Source organism: Phasianus colchicus, chromosome 7, assembly GCF_987193195.1.
Source record: "Phasianus colchicus chromosome 7, bPhaCol1.hap1.1, whole genome shotgun sequence".
NCBI lineage: Eukaryota > Metazoa > Chordata > Aves > Galliformes > Phasianidae > Phasianus > Phasianus colchicus.
In genome coordinates this window covers 16881497-16901822 of record NC_143442.1, presented here as the reverse complement: position 1 = coordinate 16901822, position 20326 = coordinate 16881497, and the positions used below count along the sequence as shown (strand labels likewise).

General features: G+C 37.7%; 1 long non-coding RNA gene across 4 annotated transcripts in view; it reads left to right on the top strand.

Moving 5' to 3' along the window:
- Positions 1 to 20326, top strand: part of LOC116232912 (uncharacterized) — a 266674-nt gene that overhangs the window by 228489 nt on the left and 17859 nt on the right. Inside the window, exon 4 of one of the 4 annotated variants that reach the window (XR_016468024.1) lies at positions 9736 to 9868. The exons of the other annotated variants lie outside the window; for them this stretch is intronic. This is a non-coding gene — a long non-coding RNA (uncharacterized LOC116232912). Of the gene's footprint in view, positions 1 to 9735; positions 9869 to 20326 lie in introns of those variants that run through there. 4 annotated transcript variants of the gene reach the window in all.

Sequence of the window (20326 nt, the reverse complement as noted above, 5' to 3'; positions counted from 1 at the left end):
TGATCTTGTCATTTCAATTTTTTTTTCAGCATCTGTGGAGATATTTGCTCCTCTTAGGCACAAATACTCATTTACTGTGTGCCATGTTCTGAGAAGAAAAGAAGAAATCTAAGCTACACATTAGAAATTAATTCATTAGAATACATGTGTAATTTAGTTTTCAGAAACTTCCTGTGTTCTTGCAGTACCTTAGCGCCTACCTTTGTTTCTTCCTCTCTCTGAGATATCGATAGCTGTTTGATGTTCCTAAAATTATCTGAGCAGTGAATTTACTACTCTATGATAGACAACTATGAGAAAGTCATAAACGTCAGGGAATGTGATAATGGAGGAACATACTAGGGAATACTCCGGTTATTCAGTTTGAGCTATATAGATAAGTTTATACAGCTAGAAGGAGCAACAGTGAGTTAGATCATAAAGCAGCCTAAGTAATGTCAAGATACCATTTAGTCCATGGACATTGCCTGCCACAGAATGGACTTCAATCTTTGCACAAATATTGACTGAAATGCGTAATTCATGAATGCCCCACATTTCCTGTGATTCACTGGCATGTCTGCTGCAGTCTGGTACGCACTTAACTTAATGTGGCAACTTAATGTGATCAACTTAATGTGGCAACATGGTAATCCTAACCATGAATGGAAAGGCTTTACTAGAACTGTATATTTCTGTTTCTTCAGTAACTTTATATGATTCATGCCTTCATCTAATGGGATACTGGGTTGTCTCTCTGTCGTTGGTGAGATCTAAATACAAACTATCCTAAATAAATATATAACTGGAATCAAAGAATCTCCTATTACAATGTTGATGACATGATCCTTGTTGTAAAACAAAAAATATGACTGATACCTATAATTAACACTGGGTCACATATATCTATCTTGCATTAAAAGTGTCATCTTATGAAATTATTTCACACGCTGTAATTTTGTGCCAAAATATATGCATCAGATATATGAGCAATGACCAGTGTGGCTGGCAAAGTTTGAATCTTCAAATGCCCTTCACAAGCATCCTACTTTAAGCTCTGCATAAAACGTAATGTGAATCAGGTCTTAGTGCAGTGTGGCCTGGAGAATATGTTCATCCTTCAGACGCTGTGCCGGCAGACTCTCCCTTGTTTCTGAGAGAATCTGGCTGTCATGGGGTTGAACTCTGCTCTCCATGTATTATTGTTTTATCTACTGGCATAGGCAGAGGGTTTTCTTACAGTCAGGACTGCTGGTTCAATGCAATTTTTTTTGTAACGAATACAATACAGTAAGTGGACAAAATAGCTTAAGTTGGTGATCTCCAAATGCCAGATCCATCTAAGCCTGAAAAATGCAATGGGAAACTGCACTCACCAATGAATCGCTTGAAAATGCATTTCAATGCAGGATGTTGATCAGCAGGTTTGGAATGTCTTTCAAGAATGCGATTGATTTACTATGGAAAATTAACATGGATAGAATGGGCTTCCAGTTAATGTCATCCTTTTCAGGGTTAAAATCAAGTGGTTTAAGTAGTTTACTTCAATTTACTTACTTATTTTAACACAGTTTATGAGCTCACATTCTTGATGAACAGCATAAAGAATAGTGAAGCAAAGCTATTGTTTACGTCAAAATCCAAACTGCCTTCAAAACTTTTGCAATTATTTTTGCCAGTATTCTTGATGAAATAAAGAGTCCAATTTTTTCTGAATGCTGTTATCTAAATGTCATTGTAATAGTACACTTTATTTCTTCATTTGGAATAATTTGTCCTGCTTACATACAGACAATGTGTAGACGTTATGAATAGCTCCCTCTGAAGGTGACTGTTAATTTTCTTGCTGAATAAAGCAAATGCTATGTGCTAAAGTAAATGGTCTTACTGCAAACAGAGTAGAAATACCAAATATTCTTTCAAAGTAAAACCTCAGGAAATGTCAATGAACAGTGGAGGAAATTCTCTGTTTTCTGTTTGTTTAATGACTGAATGTAAAAGCCACAGAAGTTTAGGTTTACTTTTCCTCTCAGTGGCAGCCCTAGGAATCTATAAAGCATTCAGCATTTGCAATAATAAGAAGAAACAGAATGGATGTGGCTCTGCCAAACTTGAACAACTATTGTACCACAAATAAGAAAGTAATATATGAGAGACTAAAAAATAATATGTAAAGCGGATAATCCTAGGGATTACAAGTACTACAGTAAAGACACAAGCAAGTGAAGCAATGCAGTGGGGGTGAGCATACATGGCAAAACAGGTGGAACTGAGGACTCAGTGTTTACCCTATATGTTTCAGGAAACTGCCTTGAATTTGTCTACTCCCAGTCAGTAGGTGGAGCACAGTGTGTGATCACCTATAGATTATGTTCAGGTTTAGCATCAATAAAACAGAATTTGGTTAGCACAGTTTGCAATACAAAGTGTAGTCAGAGAGTATGATCAACTGATTTGCTTCAGAAGAGCACTTCTGACTCAAACTGAAGAATACCTGTAATTTTTATCTCATGAGGTTTAGGCACCTAAAAAGAAAAAGCATTGCCAATCCTGCCTGGAGGAAAGGGTTCAACAGGTATGATAAGGCAATTTTTTTTTTTTTTTTTTTTTTGGTATTAATTATAGCTGAGTGAAAAATTCTCATAGAATAGCTTATCTTTTGAGTTTAGCTTCTTTCCTTGCTTGTGTAATATATGGAAGCAGAAGATCGCCTCTTTGGGGAGCTGTTAAAATTTGAAGCTATTTTCTGGAAAATGAAATTTTATTTTCCTGAGCATGCCTAGCCCCTGGCACCTACATATACCCCTCAAGTATTTTGTCTGTTGGTTGAGACACAGTAGCTAATCTGCTTGTGCTTTTGCTCCTTTGTAAATGAGAATTTAGCAAACACCATAAGCTATGATTGCCAAAGAAAAAAAGAATTTTCATGTTACTACTTTCTTCATTTAGATTGCAGCAATTTTTTCTTCATATTTGTCCTGTCAATATCTGTTAGCACAGCTGGAAATAATATGGTACCAAACTCATGCCATTTTAAAGTTTTCTTCTGGCTAAAAGGGAGCTGCAGTTACCAGTTCTGCATTCATGTGGCAATCCAATGGCATTTGTAATACCAGTTATAGTGCATCATTTAACCATAGTCATAATTTTTAGGTTCTTCCTTCTTTCCTAAAAAGTACTGTATTCTGTTTTTATGCTTCAGTAAAAAGTTGTGATATACTCCTTTTCTTTTCATAAAACCTGTCTAATTGTGTCTTCGCTAAGCCTTTTGGTTAGTCCAATAGGGAAGCTCCCTCTTACCTGTATTTTGGCTGTACAAACATGGCCTTGAAAAGTGATGATCATGAAATGGCTTCACTGTTTAGCTGCTTTCAGCAATACTTCCCCTAGGCAATGCAATGTGGTACTATTGTGGGGCCTTTTCTTGGGCCAATATATTTACAGGTCTAATGGAGGAGTTCTGTCCTTGGAAAAAATTACCCTGGCAAGAAGTGACTTGTTTGTTATGTGCTGCTATAGTAGTTATGACAAATGAAGAACCAGTGAAGTGTTGACAAGTTCTTAGTCATTGCTTGCTGCCTTGATTTGGTGTAATAGTGCAAGCAGAATGTCACACTACACTTCAGCTTCTTGTTGTGCTCTATCTATAAATATATTGTAATATTACTGATACTGGGATTGCTACCCATTAAAAAATAATGCTGTAAAAATGGCATCCCAGCCAATTTTGGCACTGCACATTGAAAGCAAATGCAGAGACTGAAAAATAGCCAAGTCAATAATGGGGATAAATCACCTACGGAGCAACATAGTAAACAAGTAAAGTAAATAAAGTTTCTTGGCTTGTTCCTCTGTATATAAACAGAAGGATCTGATCTAGTGCAAATGAGTATCAGAGTACAATAGCACTGTATTTGACTGATAATAATTCTTGCACTTTCAGTGTCTCTTTTTTTTTAAACTTTGTCAATTGAAAATCCTACAGTTTACCTCTTGTGTGTAACCACATAAGCTGAGCTGCTCAGATTATACTCACCCTCCTTATTGCCTATGGCAATCTTTTCCCCATTCCATTCAAAATTCAATTTAATAAATACATCTTTGGAACACTGTCATCAACAGTGGCACTACTACTCACCACTGGGCTTACCTAGAGAAGGTTAGAGATGCTGAGCAGATCTTCAGAACTGGAATATACTGTTTAAGCGGCATATCTAATAGAGTTATTTTTTTGCCTCTCATGTAAAATGTATGGTGAAGATGTTACTATCCAGCCAACCTGGTGTCCACCTTAATCCTTTTGGTGTTTTTTCCTACACATTTTGTTTGTATGCTTCCGTACAAAGCAGGAACACCCTTTTCCTTTGTAATATGCATTATTTAAAAACTTGTGTATCAATATCTGTTCTACCTCCTTTTACATTACTAGTCTTCCATGTGTAATATAATTATTCTTTCTCCCTAGCATTTACTCTCTTGCCATGTCATTGCTCATTCTTCTGGGATTCTTTGTTTTATATTTGTCTTTCAAAACAACAGCTCCTTCCCCCAACAAACAGTAGCGAGGACACAAGCATTTTATGATTCACTCTCAGTATATTTCACTGTCCAAAACAAAATAAATGTAGAATCTACATACAGAATGTATTCCCCCTTCACACTCCCCAAGAGCTCTTGTACAGTATTGGAAGAGTGATCAATTACTGGTATGCAGCCCCCATAATAATGAGCAAGTACTGGGACACAGACTGGCCATTCACCCAAGATAATGATCGAGTTGTGGTATGGTAAACACATTCTGCATCCATCCATGGGATGTCATGCATTCTGTATAATATAAAGGGAATGATCAAATACAGAGATATATAAATACTGCCAGTACCACCCAGGCTTGAAATGGTATACATGTTTCCTGATTAAATACTCCTAGCCAGTATATTGTGCAGCTACTCAAGCAATGTTTTCTTTAATGTGGATCAAATGCTATTTGGTGTAGGGCTAAGCTAAAATATTCTGCTAAATGATTTTTTGGGGGAGGGCTGAGTGATGACTTCAAGATTGTTTTTCTATCAGCCCTCCCCCCCCCCCCTTTTTTTTTTTTTTTTTTTTTTTTTTAACCTTGTACCTCTCTCAGAGTCTCACAGTCTTTTGTTTTCTGCCTGATCTTCCAGTATCCTGTATATAATTCTAAAATATTTCTCTTTAATTTATTATCCATTTTGAAATACAAAGATAAAGGAAACATAAAACACAAATGCACACTATTTCTGGTTCTTCTGTTAACCTTAAACCTTACTTTAGTTTTTTGAAATTTTTTTTTCCTGGCCAAGAGTATTCCCGTTTTACAGATTTTGCTTTTCTTTATTTTTGCTGTATGTCTGCTATTTCTTCGTGGGAGAAAGGTAAATTCTATTTAGTCCTTAGAAAACATGCTGAGTGGGTGGGTTATTTAAACATGAATTAGAAACATCTTTGCAAGATCATTGCTTTAGTGCTTATTCTAACTTCATGTAACTGGTGCAAGTATGTAGACTGATTTTGAAAGGAATCAATTTTCAGCTTTTAAAAAAATTGATGACATGTTGCTCAGTACAATGATATTGCAGAAAGTGACCAGTCAGGGATCCCTCTCTAGAGAACCTTTGTCCCTGTGTAGGAATCCTGCTGGGCTGTGTGACCACACTGCCTGGAAAACAGGTGTTCACTTACCTCTGCGTTTGTGCCATTACTGCTGCTACAGGGTATCTGAGCTTTTTAAAAGTGCTCAGTATTAGTCCAGTTCAATTCACTTGATATTAGAAAAAAATAATAAAAATAAAATACGACTGGTTTCAGTGGGTGCTGATTTGGACTAGCAGCCTGGAAACAAAACTTTTAACTTTTTGCAAGTTTGAGACTAAGTGAGAACAGTGGCCATTTATCTAATGAAATGACCAAGTGGCCCCAAAACAGAAATAGAAATGTGGAAAGACAGAGAATTCTGAAACCCTGAGTTCTGAAGAGGAGACAAATACAAGGGATTATGATAAATAAAATAATGAATGGTGTAGAGAATGTAAATCAGTCTTTCTCTTTGCCCTTTCTCCTAGTAAATGAGCATTTTTATAAAATGCAGAGATATGGCAGAAAGCATTGCCATAAGACATCATTGAGGCCAAGAGCTCAGCAGGATGCTGAGAGAGAAATAGACATTTACATGGATAATGAAAGAATCTACAGTTTCCGTGGTGTTTTTTTTTTTTTTTTTTTTTTTAAATGCAGCTCCTCATGTTTCACAGTGTTAGCCAACTACTGAGAATAGAAAGAAGCTTCCCCTATGGCCAAGTTATTTTTTAATTATCCACTCTGGGATTTCTCATGCTTTCCTCTAAGGCATCTGTTAGTAGCCTCTCCCATTGCCAGTGCCACCAAGAGTGCTCTTTTTAACAAGATGGCTTCCTCCAGAGGTGGGTTCATGGAGTGCCAATTGGAATTACTCACTTCAGTTTCAGGTATCTTATTTATTCAGATAGGGTTAGATTGAACTGAAATAAAGAGTAAAGATCTTTATTGAAGTTAAAAAAACAAAAAAAGTTTTAAATTTAGAAGCAGTAAGACATTGTTATCAGTGTAAAATAATGGTTGCTCAAAATCTTCAGTTGTTTCCTAGTTTGTTTTACCTTGAAGGATTTTGTTTTTACCATAATGCTGATCTAATAGCTGTGGTCATCTTTTTGCTGGCTGGCAAGTCTGAGTGGCATGATGCACCTTCTTAGTACTTCATTTATTATGATGTATGCAAAATCCAAGTAAATTGTTGCCATCTGTTTTTGAAACGAATTGTGCAATGCTGGTTTCTTGCTAGAGTTCAGAGAATCTTGGTGACAATATTCAGATACTTAGAGGCAATCTTTTGGTAACAAACTCCTGGGCTCTTCCCATAAGAAAGGAAGATAACAGATTTGACTTTGAAGCTTTCACAAGGTTTATTAAAATAAAGGAGAAAAAAGTTATTTCTAAACACTTTGCCAGTATCTTAATATGTATGCTTTAAAGAAGCCTAATGGGAATTTTAAACTATATGTACATTATATGGACGTTTAAATGAATGTTTGTGTCTAATCTCAAGTGCATTTGATTAAAAAATAGGACAATTTTGATGTTCCATGTTCAATTATTAAGCAAAAATATTCAGTTATCAGATAGTTAATTAAGTGGAACTGACTGTATTCATTAAAATATTTGTTCCAAACAAATGTATTTAACATTCAGATATTATGCAGAATAGGTGACAATTGCATATCTCCATGGAGATCAATAATGGGATTCAGATCATTGTGTAAAGAGTCTGCAAGTTTAATGCAGAGAGAATGTCATTATTATTTCTCTCTTAATGATGGTCATTATGCGCAAACACTGATTGAATTCCATTTGTTACCTGCATTTGAGCTGAGAGGAATAATTACAATTTAAGTGTCTCCATTAAAATTCATAAAATAATATGAATGCAAAAATTATACTTGAAACTGACAAAATATACTTTGAGGATATAAATTGTGTTTTCTGATAGGCCTCTTAAAAGTATTAAAAATAGCTTCATTTTAATAAGATGGCATATAAAGATCATGCATTATCATCACCTTTATGTTAATTCTTGTAATACATGACTAATACTAAAAAGTGAAGAAATTAACTTTTAAAAGTAGAAATTAGTGAAACAATAGACTACTTGTCATACAGCCTATTGGAATGGATACCTCTATATTTGGGTTATAGTCACCCATCTTCGTAGTACCCAGTTAACTAGTCAGCTGCTGTGCTTTATGGAGATTACCCTGAAGTGTTTTCTGTGACATGTTTCAATATGTTTTTTTGCTAATTAAATGGGATATTATTGGTGCAACCATGTATTCAAAAATCCTTTTACATGTGCCATGATTTACTGCATTGTACCAACTGCTCATTGTACCATAAGAGAGATTCAAGTGCTTTCTACAAGTACTGAAGGGCCTGATCCAGGATGGTGCTCAGCCTTTCAATAGTTCTTTGTGCCTCTTGACTTCTCACTGAGGTGCTTAGTCCTTTCTAGGATTGGATCCTTAAGCTATAATTATTAATAACAGCAATACTCCTGAGGGACTGCATGATGACATATCTTCTGAAATGGTAAACGGGAGCAGAAGACTCTGCTTGCCATCTTTATGTACTATCTAAGAGATGATAGGCTGGCTGATTGGAATAAGGTATCATTGTTAAGAGTATATTAGTATGAAATGCTTCTACCTGTTATATTTCTCTGAGTAAATATGTACGGTTCTTCTGATGGAACTCTGAAATGGTTATTTTCATTTTTACCAAGATTTTTTTGAGTACAGGCATAGCTATTATTAGGTCAGTTTATATAATATAATTAGGCAAGTTTTCTGCTTGGAATTTTTCTTCTGCGCAGTTCACCTTTTGGGATGAGCTAGTCTCTGACTATTGGGAATAGGACTGAATTGTGCCATCATTTGCTGGGGGTGGTGCTGGTAGGGATTCAAGATGTCTTTTGGCAGGGCACATGCATGTTATCGTGTTATTATTATTTAGGTTGACAGCAGAAATCTGTTAATTAGATTATACGTTGATGTTCTGTCATCTTGATTATTTGTCCCAGTTAAGAGATGAAGTCTTAAAAATAGTTGAAAAGCTTTACAATGAAAAAAATACTTTGCTCAACAAGAATGAGAAAAAAAAAAATCCAAACAAAAGTAAAATCCAGGATATTTACAGCACTTCATCTTATATTTTTTTCTCCTCTAAGCTCTAGCTGGCACTTCAGTATTAAAATTAAAAAGGAGAGTCTAAAATTTTATAACTATTTAACACTTGGTTAAACACTATTTAAGTATTTGTCACCAGGCAAATGTTTCCCTATTAAGTGAAATTTATGCTAAAATGGTTCTGATTAGGCAGTAGTCATTGCCATTTACAGTCAGTAGACTAAACAGTTTCCCTGGAAGATATCTCAATTAAGTGGCTGTCCAAATGAAACGTGTCACTATTAAATGGTGTTTGCTACGCTATTATACTTTACTCTTCCAAATGATGGAATTTAAAACATAACTCACATAGCAGTTACTAAACTGTATGGTATGGAACTGCTTTCCGCACATATGTTTTATTCTTAGAAAAGGCATTGTCAAATTGTGTATACCACCTGACTTAAAGTAAAATTCAGGGTTTAGCATTAATCAGTAACATCTGAATATGCATGATTATTGGCAGAGTAAGTGCTTAAAATTGGCTTTGCTGAACCAGGATGAGAGACACAGAGGTGACAGTGCACATAAAGTAAGGAGTGAGCAGTTTCATGTAAATAAGCTTTGTGTGTCCAATGTCGAATCTGCAACCATGGAAAAATTGGATTCTGGAAACCAATGAGTTCTTGCTGAATCAGTGGAGAGAGCTTCAGAGATCCATATCTTCTCTGCAGTGCTTCTTCATCCAAGCAGAATCCTAAAATGATTTACAAGAATTCATTATGACTTAAAATCTTCACACCTTTGCTGTAACTTTATTAGCTTTTAAAGCACTTGTGATATAGCTAAAAAACATGCTATAAGAGTTACTAGAACTTTGATAGATGTAATAAGCAATTATTATGGAACTGACATTCTAAATGGGAAAAAAGACCTCTGTCCCTTTTAAAGAAATGTAGAATACTTACCTTACAGGAGTATAACTGTGCTTCACAGTCTAATATGTGAATTTGACCTAAGCTTTTGATTCTCTCAGCAGCTACTAATGGCAGTTCAGATCAACTGGTATTAAATCACAAGTATAAAAAAGCATGGGAAAAATAGTCACCAATTGAATTTCTTAACTAGTTACTCCTGATTGACCTCACATTCTCCTGCTTGAACTGCTGTTTCTCAGGTATGCAAATCTCTCCTCAATTGTACACTTATGGGTAGGCTACTTCCTAAATCCTTAGGGGGGCAAAAATCCTTTTTCACACACATTTGAGCTAATCAAACACTACCAGCTCCCATGTCTTATTTCCTGTTACTCTGACATGGCAAGAGAAGTTCAAGGAAACAATAATTTGCCCTTATAATGCCGATGTAACAATTCAACGTATGTAGGTCAGAGAATGAGTAGTGGACAGTTTCAGAAATGAAAAATCATACTTAATTTATTTCAAAAAAGGATTGAAAATGACTTTGTTAAAATCAAGTCTAACAGAGCTACTAGAAGACATTTTCTTTTGGTGACATTACTTTATTCAATAGTTTTGTGGCTCAGTCAATTAAAAACATGAGAAACACAATTAGTATGCATTATGAATGACTGCAGCAAACTATCTTCCCAAAATTACAGAACAAGACTGTCCTTTCCCTCTTCTCCTTTCCATGTTGAGCTTCTTCTAACACAGAAATATGTCTGTTCACTTTCTATTAGCAATGATTCCTCTGTGTCAAAAGCTGTAACCCCTTCTCTGTGCAGATCTTCAGAAAATAAATATGGTGGCATATGAAAGTAATCAAATGGATTGAAAGAAGATAAGTAAAATTCCCAGTAATTCTGATAGTAAGAATGTCTGAAATAATGCAATGTTGCAGAATTGATACATTCCTTCTATTTAAAGCAAAATGTTCTGTTGCAAAGGAAGGATGCTTCCATGCAACCCTTTTCCTGTGTTTCCAGTAATTGTAGAGGCAGTTGAGGCAGAATCAAGAACACAGAATCAAATTTGCTCTAATTTAAGACTATGCATACCCAGTATTTAGCTTCACTGTTGTTAAGCATCATAGAACAACTCTACATGATAGCACAGAGCCTTGTAGTAACTCAGTAACTTTGCTTGTAGTAACTCAGTTACAGACCTGTAGGAAAGCAGTATCTGGAATACAAAAACTGCTCTGATCCCTGCCAGGTCTGTGCTTATGCAATCTCACGACGGTGTTTTAGAAGTATATATTAAGAATCATGTCCGCAGTACACTGAAGTTTTTATGCAAGTCAGATGGTACAGTTCCCATATTGCCTTTCTATTACGTACACCTTTTTCTATATGTGATAATACTTTGTGAATTGCGGTTTGTTTGTTTGTTTGCTTGTTGCCTTTTCTAACTAAAAATATAAGAACTGATTTGAGACTTTATTGCAATCAAAATATCCTCTTGTCTTGCTAAATCAAAGCAGATCATTTATATATTACGTTACCCAGGTGCATCTAAATCTAAAACAAACGAGTTCAACCCTTATTAGAGCTCCTTCCAATCTTGCTACACTCCTTTCTGAGTGGCACTCTTAGCTTTGTGGCATTCATGCACGTGTTTAACATTATGTCCAATTTACACAGCGTGTTAATGAATGATTGTGCATTAGGCCTGGGAGCTGAGTACTTCTATGATTAGGAAACCGGGGCTGTGTTCCAGCCGTGGCTCTTGTACCTGTGCATAACCAACATTATGCTGAGCAGGCTTTTAAACTCCAGCATAATCCAACAGCAAGCAGCAGTTGCATGAGCACCGACGCACTTAGGTACTCAGTTGTTAAGACATGTTGTCTGTCAACAATTTATCAGTTGTAGCCATTTAACTTAGGCTCACTTGAGCAGAATTAAGAGTGTTTACTTTTCTCATAAGAGGGCAGTCAGATATGTACCAATTTTGTTTTAACCGTGGAGAGCAGGGAGCTGCAAGCGGAGTGCGGACGGGATCCAGGAAGGGCCTAATCAATCACTGACAGATTACAGCTAAAGCCACTTCCATACCCATTAAAGCAGGACAAATGCAGAATTGCAACTGAACAACTTCTAGTTTTAAGCCAACAGTGGGACTTCCTAGTTATTTATCAAAGTCATTGCTGGTAAGCAGCATGCCTCACTGCTCGATTGTACTTCACAGCAGACAGAGCTGACTGAAGCTTCAGCCATGAAAGAAGTGTTTATGCCCTCAGCTGTGGTGCTGTCAGCCCTCTGGAATTTACTGTAAATCACACAGCTTTTATTGCAAGATTTAGTAGCTGATCCTCTGTGGGCTCTATTCACTGCAAGCTTGTTACTATTTGGATGTTAGCCTCAGTCCATAAAGGGACTTGCTACACATCATCAAACAGCAGCGGAAAACCAAAGGTTTCATTTTTCAATTTTCTAAACCCTAAACTCCTCAACAGTCATTGAATTTCATTGCAGAAAGTGGAAGTCTACTTTATTATGGTACTCAATTTCCCCAATGGAGTTATACACTTATAACATTACTTTTATTTCCAATGACAGGATCTGGCCATCTGTCCTGCTGTAATTTCATAACACACTCACTAGTTTTTATTTTAAGGGAATTTCTAGATATTACATTGAGCTTATGACAAAATTGTAATGTAGATATAAAGGCCACAATAATGATAACTACATTCAGTACTGCCTAACATCTTAACAAAGTAATTTTTTTTTTTTCTCTTCCAAGTATAGAGGCATCTGGATAAGCTTCTAACACAATTGAACTGATGAATAGAAAAAAAAAGTTTTGAAAAGCTGGGAAATACAAAAGGATAAGGGATTTCAAGAGTGAGCCTCAGCCAGGACAGCATTAGTCCATAGGCAGTATGTATGTTATCAAAAATTATACCATGCATCAGTTTTATCAGAGTCATTCCTGCTAAGATCAAATGAGGGAATAAAATAAAATGCTGAAATGTTTCTTTGTAATCAGCATCGTTATTCCCTGTAAGGCAGAGGGACCTGACAATGCATTTAATTGTGTTTGTCATGCATACTGAGGGCCCCAGTTGCAGGGAATCCTGAGCTTTTTTGCCTTCCACCCAGGGATGGGGAGGACAAGCAGCCAAAGCCTCTTTCAGGGTCTTTCCATCACCCTGTGGTGGAGGAGCCGAGACCTCAGTACCAGCCTTGGGCAGGTGATGTGACCCTCCATGGACTTCCCTTTCCTGTCACAAAGAAACCAGGGTCACCCCTACAGAGATGTCCTTCCAGTGGGCACAGGGAGCAGGAACACCAGTCCCCATCTTTCTTCTCCTTTCTCGTGGGCATCCCAGTAAATCCTGTGGCTGATGAGGGCAAGGGCAATGCCAGCCCTGTTATTTTCCTCTTGGCTGAATGAAATTATTCACTCAGCTTCTGATGTAAGGGTTTGAATGAAGCCACATTCTGTTGTTGACTTCAGCTGAGCAGTGTGTGTTGTGTTCTGCTCACTTTGAAAATTTTACTGTTTGTGTTCGGTTTTAGCAAAGTTACATAGGTTTGTTATTTTAACAAAGTCAGTTAAACCTCTCTGGTTCCTCCATTAAGAGAAACATTGCAATGACATTTGCTAGAATATATCAGGAGACTCAGATTTGCACTGCTTTCTTCGAAACATGGTATCTGGACTCACTTTCAGATTTCAGACTGCTATTTTGTTAAAGAAAATAAACAGAAAACAAGTGTCTTAAAATATTATCCCATTTTTCTGAGCTTTGTAGTTGTTTTTCTTCATTATTTGGTTTAACAGAGAAAAACATTTGTATACGTTTATAACCTTAATCCCAGTGAATGAACTGAAATGGAGGGCTTATTTCCATTTGATGTATTATATATCAGATGATTTAAGTGAATGCTTTACTCTTTTTATAAGCAAAGATCGAGTCTCGGTGTCACCTTCAAAAACCTGACAAATGCCACAAAAAGAGATCTGGCTGACTGGATATAACCTGTGTTTGCAGTCCCATTCATAGATTTAGGGATTATGTTTCAGTCTGAAAGACTTTTCTGACAGCAAAAACAAAAACAAAAAAAACACAAAACAACACATAAAAATTATTTTGCTGAAATATTAATTTGCTTTTTTCCAAGGCCATGATCTCTGCTTATTCTGAGAAGTAAAGCAGTTACTTGCTTTCTCCTTCACCACACATTTAAACCCTCAGCATTTCTAGCCACCTCTCCCCTTCCCTTCTCCTTTAGTGTGTGGGACGTGGATGTTTGCTGCCAGTTGCCTGCCTCTGCTGCAGCAAACTCAGTGCCTGTTTGACTGGAACCAAGAGGGTGTTGTGGTAGAAAATGGGCCCAGAGGGCAGTGACATATCGCCGCAAGATGCACCCGGGCTGAGGTAACGAAGCCTATGCAGGATGCTCTGAAGACCAAAACAATTTGCTTCCTCTGCACCCAGTGCCTGAGGCCGAGCCTCTTTGTGGGGGATAGACATGGTAACCTGTACAAGTCACACATGGGGAGCAGCTGTGCTAGCAAGAGATTCTCTGTTTTTAAAAATAGCGATGCTCCTTTCAAAGATGTGGTAGATCTTTTTTATTATTTATATTTCTAGGTTAGTTTTTACTTACACTGAGCTATCTTTTCCTTCCCACTCTTTATTCTTTCTTATTACTTTTCTTTTTTCCTCCCTTAACTCTCCTGTGCTCACAGTGTTTCTCTTTTGCTGCTACTTCTAGATACCACAGAGGGTGCTTCATAGGCCTGAGATCTCTACAAAAAGATGGAAAGATTGGTCAGGCTGAAGAGCAGTGAGTGTGGTGCAGGAAAACTGCTAACAGCAGGGATTTGTTCAGTCTCTACTGTATATTTAGGACCACGTTACCTTCAGGTTGCCTGGAGAAGGTGTGGATGTCCCATCCTTGGAGGAGTTCAAGGCAGGTTGGAGGGTGGCAACCAGCCCGTGGCAGGGGGTTTGAACTAGATGAACTTTTAGGTCCCTTCCAACCTAAGCCATACTATGATTCTGTGAAGGTAATTCCCAGAGATTCAAATATTCGCATAGCAAACTGAATAGGCTTCACTGCAAGAATGTGTGTTTTTGGTGCACAAGGCACAGATTAGAGGACCATGGAGGGTTCCCTTGTGAGGGGCTTGTGATGCGAAGGTGGGCACTAAGAGCCTGGAACATACAGAAAAAGCTAGGAAGAAATAAGCAACTCATGGGAGGATAGCAGAAGGGGATCTTGTCCTCACACTAGCAACATCCTGTTGGTATAATTATGATTTCTTTCCACTAGCATAATGATATTGGTTTCAGAGAAAAAGCTACTGATTTACAGAGAATTGAGAATACAATTGTTGTATATGGACTGTGTGTATTATAACCTGGATACATTTCATGTGCCAATATTGTTACTTCACAGTTCCTTTCCTCGTGACCTCCGTCTTATGACCGTTAATTGTTTTCTCTTAAATCTAACTAGACTACTTCTCCTTATGATAATAATTACCTAATACATTTCAAAAAGAAATGGCTAGGTAGTTTCTTCCAAAATTGTCAAAGACACTAAGTAAATGAAAATTATCATATCCTAAATTATCAAGCTAGGAGTCCACAATAAAATAATAATTTACCAATGTTGAAAGAATAGCCAATTTAGTTTGACAATTTATTCCAAGTAATTTGGATGCATGGGGAACAAGAATGGATACATAGTAATTACTGAGCATGAAATTTAGAGAAAGATTCATCATTTTTTTTGTTTCTCTGAAAAAAATAAAAACAACAACAAAAAAAAAACCCACGCTGGCATTTTAAAGTGAACTTATTCTTGGCAGTCCCAATTTATCCATACTCAAAACTCACATTTCCATAGATTAAACAGACAGCTTTAACTCTTCTCACTGTTTAGGAATTGTATGTGAGAGATCCCCTGGGATTTACTCATGCTGTAAAGCACATTGTGATCACATTTTGTGAGTTCTCTGTTCAGTAAAGACCCTCCAGCCTGTTTGCTGCTTTGCTGCACGTTGGTCCTAAGGGATGTAAACTCAAATAAAGGATAGTATTGAAAAATAAAGGTATTTTTAGCTTAGAGGAGAAATAAAACAGTGTATCTAAGGGCCAAATTCACCATTGTAAGTGGATCCACAGTCATTTGCTTCAGTGGATTTGTGCCTGCTTCTGCAAGTAGATCAGTGAGTTTGGCTCTGAACATATAATAAATAATAGAAAGCGTTTTAGAATAATGATCCTGTGAAAGCCAGACGTATGGGGGCTCTAACTCACACCCTCTGCCTTCCATGGGGCTTTATACAATTCCCATAACTATGGATTTTTTCAGTGCAACAAATGCTCCTCTTCCCAGGAGAATGATCTTTCCTAAGTGCATACATAGCAATAAATACTACAAGCAGTGAAGTTTCTGAAAAACTATTTTGAGCATCACCCCATTTAACATTTAAGATGCCAACTACAACAATTCACATCATTTTCTCAAGTAAATCTGGGCAAATGTGCTAATATAAAAAATCAGGATATTGGCCTTAAAAGTGCGTACAATACCGGGTTGTGATTGAAAAGCTTAATATGCATAATTAGGTACAGAATAAGGAATTAATATGTAAGCATGTAGATAAGAGTACAGATAATATAGAGAATAAGGTACCATCTTAGACAGCAGACCTGCATTAAACAAAGAAAAAGCAGTGCAAGAAACTCCTTTTTTTTTTTTTTTTTAATTAAAATGTTCAGAAATGCTTCTTACTCCTGTGACAGGAAAGCAGCAAACTTTTCTGGTCATGAATATTTCCAGTGACTTCAATGGAATGACCTCTGATTATGATTTGGTCTTTTTTCCTTTCTTGGCTTCAAGCAGTAATCATTAGTCTTATAACCACTAAAGGTGGCATTTTTGAGAAATATGGAATGGATGATGTCCATTTCATCTGCTGTATGTTGTTACATGTTGGTCCTTCCCAAGGAGGATGGCTGGGCAGTAGTGAGGAAGCCACCACTTCTGCCCTGTTCTGGCTGCAGCAGGGAATCTCTTGGCAGGATGTGTTCCCCTAAGAGCGGCTGCCTCATCCAGGGGGAAGAGGATTTTGTGATGAGGGGACAAGCTGGGAAGAAAACCAACAAGCAGGACCTGATCAGCAGGGGTAGGGAGCAAACATCCAGGCAGTCCTTGGAGCCAGAAAAAAAGGAGGCTTGTCCTGCCCAGAGGGGTCTATCCAGAGTTTGCCACTCTGTTGTGTGGCTTGGGAAGTTTTTGGGCTAAACATGAGTCTGGAAGCACAGAATCATAGAATCATTTGAGTTGGAAGAAACCTTTAAAGGTCATCTAGTCCAACTCCTCTGCAATGAACAAGCACATCTACAGCACAATCATGTTGCTCAGAGCCTGGTCCAGGCTGACCTTGAAGTCTCCAGGGAGGAGGCATCTACTACCTCTGAGGGTAACCTGTTCCAGTAATTTACTACCTTTATTGTGAAAAAAACTTTTCTTATATCCAATCTAAATCTCCTGTTTTAGTTTCCTGTCACCAGGATACAGCACACACACAAGGATATACTCCCTCCACAGGGAGGAATTTTTTAGTCTCGTCCAGCAGAACTGGTTCCCAACCTTCTCACATCCTATGCTGGGGAACCTGCCTCTACCAGGGTTCTCATTACCTTCCTGGTGCTTTTTAGGATTCTGACTTCAATAACAATCTCGAGGGCAAGCTGATTCAAGGGCTTATGACAGAAGGTGGAAAAGATGCATTGTGCTGTGAGTGCAGAGTTGGCCAAAGTGTTCAGGTGAGGGCAAAGTACTGTTTATCAAGTTTGTGTTTGTGAAATGATTTGACTGTTTGTTTGTTTGTTTGTTTTATAAATTAGAAGGAATTTTCAACAAGCTTATAAAAATATTTCATAAACTGTGTTGGTCTGATTCGTCATAAAACCCTTCATTGATCATAAACTACTCTTTGAGACCATAGACAGTGTCTGAATCTATTTGTACAGCATAACTGGTTACCAAATTCATGCCAAGATTTTTCGTCTTCATTTTTATTAAAATAGGAGAATGAATCTTTTTGTACAAATCCTCATCTGTACAGGTTTTGTCCTAATAAACATCCCTTAAACATTTACTCAGTAGTGAGAAGATGCATCCCATTTACATTCACCAAGGTCCTTTCACATTGGGCTTACATTTGCTTGAATAAGAATGTGGCCACAAGCATGTGTGTGTATACCATAAATAAAGAAGGCACAAAGATTAAATCAAGCAAACACCTGAGAATTTGTATGTACTTTGCTGAACTCTGCTTCCTTGGATTTGCTCAGATGTTGACTCTGTTTAAGGGCAAGAGAGTGCTCACCTGGCTGCTATCAGACCAGTTTGCCTATTGCACCACTGGTGAATGGCATTTGCTTTAGCATTTCATATCAGTGAAATTGACAAGCTATTTGCAATCAATGCTAAGCAATCTGACACAGCTTCTAATTGAGCAGCCTAGTAGCTGCAGTATAGAAGAAAAGATTTTAGATTTATTCTTTTAATGATACTGTCTGTATTTTCCTACCATTATTTTGTCCTTTCCTATATAATAATTACTTGTGACTGTGTGAAAGCTGCTGCTCTGATCAAAGTTGGTGGGTATCACTGAGAATGTATATGAAAAAGTTAATGCAGTATCAGCAGATGAAATACCAACAGTGCATCCATCCTCGGTGTTCAGAATGTTTTGTAGATAAATGCAATTTTTTGTTTGTTTGATGGTTTTCCTCACAAAAAACTGAGAACAGTGCTTCTTTTATTTTCCAGAAACATGGTTTGGAATGTCACTACTTCTCCGTGAGTAGAATTCCATAACTCACCAGCTCCCATGTCAGGCCCTATGCTGAAGTCCTGTGCATACCAAGCAGTGACTACTCTTGCAGGTCTGAGCATGGACCCTCTTTTATATGTTGAAGCCTGGGACTCATTAAATCAACCCCCAGGCAACTTTTCATAATACCAAAATAAAAAGCAGGGGATCTAAACCCATAATACACACTTTCATTTCCCTGTTTACCCACGGTTCATTCAGCACCTCCAAACTCTTCATGCTTGAGCCAGGAGGAACAGCTTGCTTTGCTCTGCAGAGCTGTTGTGATGCTACTGAATTTTCCAGACTGACAGCTTTTTCTCACTCTGGGCAGCCTTTCTTACTTTGCCCCAGATCCCTTCCTGTCCATAGAACCTATCTTCTAACAGATCAGTGTTTTCTGATCTTCCTCTTCTCAGACTTAAACACAAGGAGTCCCTGTGCCAGTGTTTTGAGGGATGTTCCTTATCTGGGCCATTCTTTCATCTTTCCTTCCCACTTCTTTAACAAAACCTTTGCAGCTTCCTTTGATTGAACTCAGTTCTTTCAGGTTAAGCAGCAATAGAAAGCTGAACAGGAAAACGTCACATTTAATATTCATAGGAGGATACAAGGGTATTTATCCAGTTTGTAACCCATTTCCTTCAAAAGTAGCCAGTTTGCTAGCTGTTGATGTAGCAGGCATGTGTTTATTTGCTCTGTACTATTTCAGATATGTTGTCATGCAGTATGCATAAAATAGTGACAGTGCAGACAAGCCTATTATCTATTTGAATTACGTGAGGAAAGCTGTACATATTCTTGAGAAACGTAAACTCTAAAGATGTGGGTACAAAGATGTGCACATGCAGAGGAGGATACTAGGCTTAGTCAAGGAGTATCAACTGAAAAACTGCTTCTTGCTTCTTGTCGTATCAGGAGATTGTTTGAATTCCACTGAAGAAGCGAATTTTACCAGGCACTGGGGATAATGCCAAGAAGAAGCAGTAGAAATATGTATGTAAAAAAATAGGAGAGAAGATTTTGCTCCTAACTTGATAATGCATAGATGCTAGCACTGCTGTGTAAAATTCATGCAAGTCTTTGAGAGTATTTAAGTATGGTGCTGATGCCGATTTTCTCCGCTTTTGGTCTACTCTGCTGAGTATTCCCATTTTCAAATGTATTTGACTGCTTTCTCTGCCTCGTGTATGCTTCTTCAAAGTGGTTGGTTGACACTGATGGAGCAGCTTTACCTCAAAGGTTAGGAAATACACGTGTGTGGTCAGCTCCTGTGTTCCTGCTGCTGCCCCTGCTCCACACTGTGTGAAGTCTGTGACACAGCCGCAGCATCGCTGGGCTCCAGCTCTTTCTGGAAGCTGAATAACCCTGGGCACTACAAGACTGGCTGTGGTAGTTTGTACTGCTACAGATGGTACTACTTTAATTACTGCTGAGGACAGCTAACTTTTGGTCTAGGGAAGGATGAAGATAAGTTGAGTTTTTGTGTGTGGGCAAAGCAGAGTCCCCAGCTGCATCCTGACTTAGGGAAGACACGGTTTCACCTCTGGCCTTTGAGTTAATGGAAGAAGACTCTAAGCAAGTGGGACAGCAGCTGGCATAATCTCCCCACTCTCTTTGGAGGTGTCTGTCCCCTTTATGTTAGAAAAAAATCAGAGTAGACCCTGCTATAGGTCTTACATCTGTAAGAGAGCCCGTTTCAAATGGCTTGAAAGTTACAGGTCTTTTTTTCTTTTTAATGCTTTCTGAAGAAGAAAGTGGAGAAGGTGTTTTAGAAATCAAACCTCCTTTAATTTGCTTTGCTTACTGGAC